Raw genomic sequence first — 6,426 nt, forward strand, 5'->3', positions numbered from 1 at the left:
AAAGCGGTTAACTTTTACTTTAGTTATGTTTATTCCTGGGCATAATTCTTACTACAGAGGCAACACTGTTCATAATACTATATTTTAAAAAGAAGGTAGGGGCATCTGGGTGGCTCAGGCAGTTAAGTGGCCGATTTCACCTCAGGTCAGGATCTCGTGGTTCACAAGTTCGAGCCATGTTGGGCCTTGTGCTGACAGCTCAGAGCCTGGAGCCTCCTTCAGATTTTGTGTCTCCCTCTCTCTGCCCCTCCCCCGCTCATGCTCTGTCTCTCTCCCTCTCTCAAAAAAAATAAACATTAAAAAAAAGAAGGCATCTTACACTACCTGTTTAGCACTAGAAGGGAAATTGCTGTTTTAAAACTTTTTTCTGGTTAAAGACAAGAGTAAAAGCAGTAAATGGGGTGCCTAATGAATGGAATATAACAAAAATTTATCTTGAGGAAATAGAAAGTTCTTAAATGCTGTGGAAGGTTCTTGATAGCTGTAATTTGGGCCTAGTGACATTACACATACTAGGAAATTCAAGTTTTATAATGCAAATCCATCACAATAGTGACTCTCACTGAAAAAATGTTTGACAGAAAACCTTTTTTTTTTTTTTTAATGTTTATTTTTGAGAGAGAGAGACACAGAATCTGATGCAGTCTTTAGGCTCTGAGCTGTCAGCACAGAGCTCAATGTGAGGGTCAAACTCACAAACCATGAGATCATGACCCAGGCTGAAGTTGGATGGTTAAGTGACTGAGCCACCCAGGTGCCCCTGACATTTGTTTTAGGTTCTGCCATTTGGTTTAGGATGCGAAACCTCTTTAAATCTGTAATTTAAAATGTGTTAACTTTTACAAAATTACCTCACTTGGGGTGCCTGGGTGGCCCAGTCGGTTAAGCCGACAGAGATTAGATCATCCTGAGCTGGCAGAGGTGCTTATGCTGGAGGGCACATAGTGAAAATCACCCGTTCCTCTTAGGCTCCCTCCTCACAACACTTTTATTATTGCATTATTTAATTCCACCTTAATTTGCAATATCTGGCTTACCCTCTTAAAATATAAACCTCTTGAATGCTTGCAGTGCCATAGTTGTAGACACTCAGGACATACATGCTTTTTTGGAATAAATGAATGAATATTCATTCATTTATTATGAAGAATTATGCTAAAGGCAGTGGGTGACAAAACTAAAATTTAAGTGAATAATTAAATGGGATAAAAATATTTATGACATAAATAACTATATAATTTTGTGTTTGCCTGTCTCCATAACTCCTGTCTTCACATTCTGTTCAGCTTCATTTCCTCCCTACCTTCCTGTACTGTGTTTTCCTGCTCCTAATATGAAAGTGAGATTTATTTTTATGATACTCATTTTATTTATGAAGCAGATATTTAGTACTTCCTAATGTAAGAGGCGAAGGACACAACAGAGTGAAAAGGCAACCCATAGAATGGAAGAATACTATATCTAATAACGGGTTAATATTCAGAATATTTAAAAGACAACTACAGCTCAACGACAGCAAAACCCCCAAATAACCCAATTAAAAAATGGGCAAAGGGCTTGAATATTTCTCCCCAAAATATATATAAATGGCCAATAGCCATGTGAAAAGATGTTGCACGGCATTACTAGTCATCAAGAAAATGCAAATGAAATTCACAGTGAGATGCCATCTCACACCTAACAGGCTATTATCAGATAAACAGAAAACAAGCCTTGGCAAGCCTGTGGAGAAATTTGAACCCTTATGCACTGTTGGTGGAAAAGTAAATTGGTGTAGCTGCTCCCCCTGCCAAAATTAAAAGAATTACTGTATGACACAGCAATTCCATTCCTGAGTATATACCCAGAAGAATTGAAAGCAAGGTCTTGAAGACCCTGTTCAAGGGTCATGTTCATAGTAGCATTATTCACAACAGCTAAAAGGTGGAAGCAACCTAAGCGTCCATCAACAGATGAATGGGGTAAACAAAATGTATGTAAGTAACAGTGAAATACTTTCCAGCCTTGAAAGGAAATTCTGACACACATTTCAACATGGATGAGTTTAGAGGACATTATGCTAAGTGAAAGAAACAGTCAAAAAAGGACAGTATTCTATGATTCCACTTATATGTGGTACCTAGAGTAGTCAGATTAGCCTAGAGACAAAGCAGAATGGTGGTTGGGGGTAGAGAAGAATGTGGAGTTATTGTTTAATGGGTACAGAGTTTGTTTTTGCAAGATGAAGAGTTCTGGAGTACGGTGGTGATGATTGCACAACAATTTGAATGTACCTAATGCCACCAAACACTTAAAAATGGTTAAGAAAGTGAATTTTATGTTGTGTTTATCTTACAATTTTTTTAAAAACCTCAATGTATATGTAGCTCAGCTCTAAAACCTATTTACTTATAATTTATCCCCTGCTTATTTCTAAAAATATACTTGAGACATTTTAGAAGAAAATTAAGGATCAGCTGAGGAAAAGGCAGATCCCACTTTAATGTTAAAATTCTAGCTGAGCTTCCTGTCAGTGATAGGGTTTTGTGTCATCAAGGGGACCAAGAGAAAACTTTTTCCTATTATGAAAATCTAAGAGAAACTTATCACATAACCTCTTAGGGAAAACAGTGCCTTTGCTAGTGATCTTATAAAAGTAGCTACTACCTAATAATGTTCCCTATGTATCATCAGATAGGGAGTGCACCGTTGCACTTAACCCCATGATAAAGTTGTCCTTGTTCTGGAGACAAGGGAAACAAGACTTGGAGATAATTAATTTGCCTATGATAAACACTGCTGGGCCGTCTTCCTAATAATCACATCTGCCCATTGTCCTTTCCAAAAAACCATGGTTTACTCTTTCCTTCACAGTTCCAGGAGCTAAATCTTCATTAATTTAAGCCCGTCTCGGTCATTGCAGTCCCCCCTCTCCCCCCCAGTATTTGGTCTAGGCCTGAGGCTTGTGTGCAAACTGACCCAACAAATGGTAAAAGGAGACTCCCAGGGTGGCTTCTTTGCCCTTAAAAAGGGTACCTCTTCTATAAGGTGATGAAAATGTTCTGAAATTAGACTGTGACGATGGTTGCACAACTCTATGAAGATACTGAAGACCACTGAATTGTACACTTTAAAAGGGTAAATTTTGGGGCGCCTGGGTGGCTCAGTCGGTTAAGTGTCCGACTTCAGCTCAGGTCACGATCTCGCGGTCCATGAGTTCAAGCCCCGCGTCGGGCTCTGGGCTGATGGCTCAGAGCCTGGAGCCTGCTTCCGATTCTGTGTCTCCCCCTCTCTCTGACCCTCCCCCGTTCATGCTCTGTCTCTGTCTCAAAAGTAAACATTAAAAAAAAAAACTTTAAAGGGTAAATTTTACAGTATATGACTTGTGTCAATAGAGCTGTTTTTTAAACAAAACAAAAACCTGTAAAGAAATGTATGACTGGCAAGCCCTTGACCAAGGATTCTTAAACCTCACCTCAGAATTCCTAACAGAGCTTGTAAAAGTAGGGGGCAATGCCTTATCATAAGCAATTGATTCAGCTGGCCTGGAAAGGTATTGATATCCATGTTTAACAAACTCCATAGGTTATTTCAATGCCCAGCCAACTGTGAGAACCACTAGCTTGCCTCCATAAATATCCATTGTCTCAGCTGCTTTTGGAAGAAACTAGATTGCAATTAATTTTACCGTGTGCTGGCTCAGGAATGTAGAATCCAAATAATCTGTACTGCTGATTGACGTTGGTTGTGCAGAAAACTCATGCTTTATTACAGATATTCAAGTCTAAAAGAAAGCCATTCCACCTTCCAATGGGTAGTGGGTTATATTTGTGGGCAAGACCACATTTTTTTCAAATGTAAGCTTTGGGCATACTTGAATGCCTGTCTGGACAAGTATAGGTTGACAACCTCAGCTCTTATACCCTACAGAAAGGATGCATTTATTTTGATTTAGAACCTCATTTTGACTGTCAACTGACTTCTAAAAAAATTTTTTTAATGTTTATTTTTGAGAAAGAGAGAGAGAAAATGAACAGAGGAGGGGCAGAGAGAGACACAATCTGAAGCAGGCTCCAGGCTCTGAGCTGTCAGCACAGAGCCCAACACAGGGCTCGAACCCACGAACCATAAGATCATGGCCTGAGCCAAAGTCACTTAACCAACTGAGCCACTCAGGTGCGCCTGTCAACAGACTTCTAAATCAACATTCTCAAACTGCTGGCTGCAATTCTTTAGCAAGTCATGAAATTTGTGTCATAATCATAGGTAATCATCTTTGATGCAATGAAATACTGTTTATACTGTGTTGCAATAGAAAATTTTTTTCTTGGGGCGCCTGGGTGGCTCAGTTGGTTGGGCGGCCGACTTCAGCTCAGGTCATGATCTCGCGGTCCGTGAGTTCGAGCCCCGCGTCAGGCTCTGTGCTGACAGCTCAGAGCCTGGAGCCTGTTTCAGATTCTGTGTCTCCTTCTCTCTGACCCTCCCCCGTTCATGCTTTGTCTCTCTCTGTCTCAAAAATAAATAAACGTTAAAAAAAAAAAAAAAATTAAAAAAAAAAAAAAATTTTTTTCTTTACTAGGATCCACAGTAAGAAATATTAAGACTAATCTGTTTGAAGAAATGGCACTACTTCCTTAGGGCAAAACCCCCAATATATTAGGATTCTTTAACATCTGTGTATTTCTCAAAGAATTTTTTTTAAAAAAACTTAAAAACTTATTGAACTCTTTCTATGCTGTAGCCTGGTTAAGTCATGTGATTAAAGTATAACTGCAAGTTGCTGTTGAGCATGGATCTCAGGTATTCTGATTTCACAATACCTTTTCTGCCATTTTCAATGATTTGTTTCCTCCTAAGGACCAGAAGTCCTCCATTGTATGAAAAGTTTCTCCAGCTGTCCCTAAACAATCGATGTCTCTTTCTCTTGGCTTAACCTTCAATTTCCCACTCCCACCTTTTGTAGCCTATTTCATGTTAAGCATTTACAGAGTTGCCATGCTTAATGAACCATTATAGCACTCGATCTAAGGGTTATTCCAGAGTTTAGAGACTGTCGGGGAATTTAAAATGTGAATTTCACTTTGAGCAGCATTCTCTGCAGATTTAAAATACTCTTCATATATATACTTGGAAGACAGCAGTACTTTTCTAGCGTTTGCTAGGCTAAACAACTATTTTTCAAACACAGTGCTTCATTCAAATTTAGTCTTTATGTTGGTTGCTCTTTGAATTCTGTTTTAGACTTGGTCTACACTATTTAAAACATGACAATCAAAATTTAAGTCAGCATGTTAAGATACATAAAAAAATAGACTACCTAAATTTAGAAAAAAACATTATTCTAAACTGTGTATCATAGAAGACCAGCACACATGACATGTTTCAAGCAATGAAAAGGAAACTTACTGAATTTTCTGTAGTTCCAATTCATACAGAACAACCTAAAGCGGGGCGGAGGGGGGGGGGGGGTTGGGGAGGGGCAGGGAACAGTTTAACAAACTTCAATGACAGATACCAGAGCTTTGAAGAAAAACATTCATAAAGTTACATAAAATATGAGAAACTGAGTTCTAAGAGATGTATTCCCTAACCTCAATATAAAGATTTAGCTACAAGAAAATGTTCCCTCCACCCAACCCTAACTGAATAAAAATCATCTTATCTCTTGGTAGACATTTACTGAGTTTGCAGCTCAACACAGAATCTTGTAGGAGGCTCAACAGAGATGTCCAAATGGTCAGTCAAGGTGTGACAACAGCTAAAGAGAGGGGCTGCAGGTCAAGGCTGGGTAAGGCCCTTCCTTTGTTGATACAGCAGCACCCCTTCTACTTCAATGGTTACAACCCAGGCCCAGGAAGCCTGGCAGATGCCCTCATCAGAAGTCTGAGAGAACCACTTCCTCAGTTTGGGTGGCTCCAAATAGCCCTGGAACTCCAAACTCAAATGACTTATGTGGAAACCCTACAGTTTATCACACCACCAACTAGAATATTCTCCCAATCACATGATTTTACTGAAAATGTAACCAAGTCACTTAACCTCTGGGAACCACGTTTGCAGGGAGACCACACGGTCTTTGCTGCCAGTTACTCTCAGTAGAATATCCTACCTACCTTTGACTTATGTCTATTTTCAAACCTATTCTGCTTTATGTAAGCAGTAATCTACATTTTAGATCATGTCTCAGAAGAAATCGTGTTAAAGGGAATACCCGGACTGCATATGTTGCTGCTTTGATCACTTTTGGATGTGAATTTTGACAAAAAGCTAAAATAACTCAAACTCCTTGAGGTTGTGAATGGTTGGTTAATAAGACAGAATATTTAAATCCTAGTATAGATTTTACTCACATCTTGATCTTAAGTGGCACAGCAAATTATTTTTATCTGCCAAAAAAAGGAAACTTAAAGCTATTACCTACTTCACCTCACTTTTACTCAACATTTG

This window comes from Panthera onca, chromosome B2 (assembly GCF_046562875.1).
Source record: "Panthera onca isolate mPanOnc1 chromosome B2, mPanOnc1 haplotype 2, whole genome shotgun sequence".
NCBI classification, from domain to species: Eukaryota; Metazoa; Chordata; class Mammalia; order Carnivora; family Felidae; genus Panthera; species Panthera onca.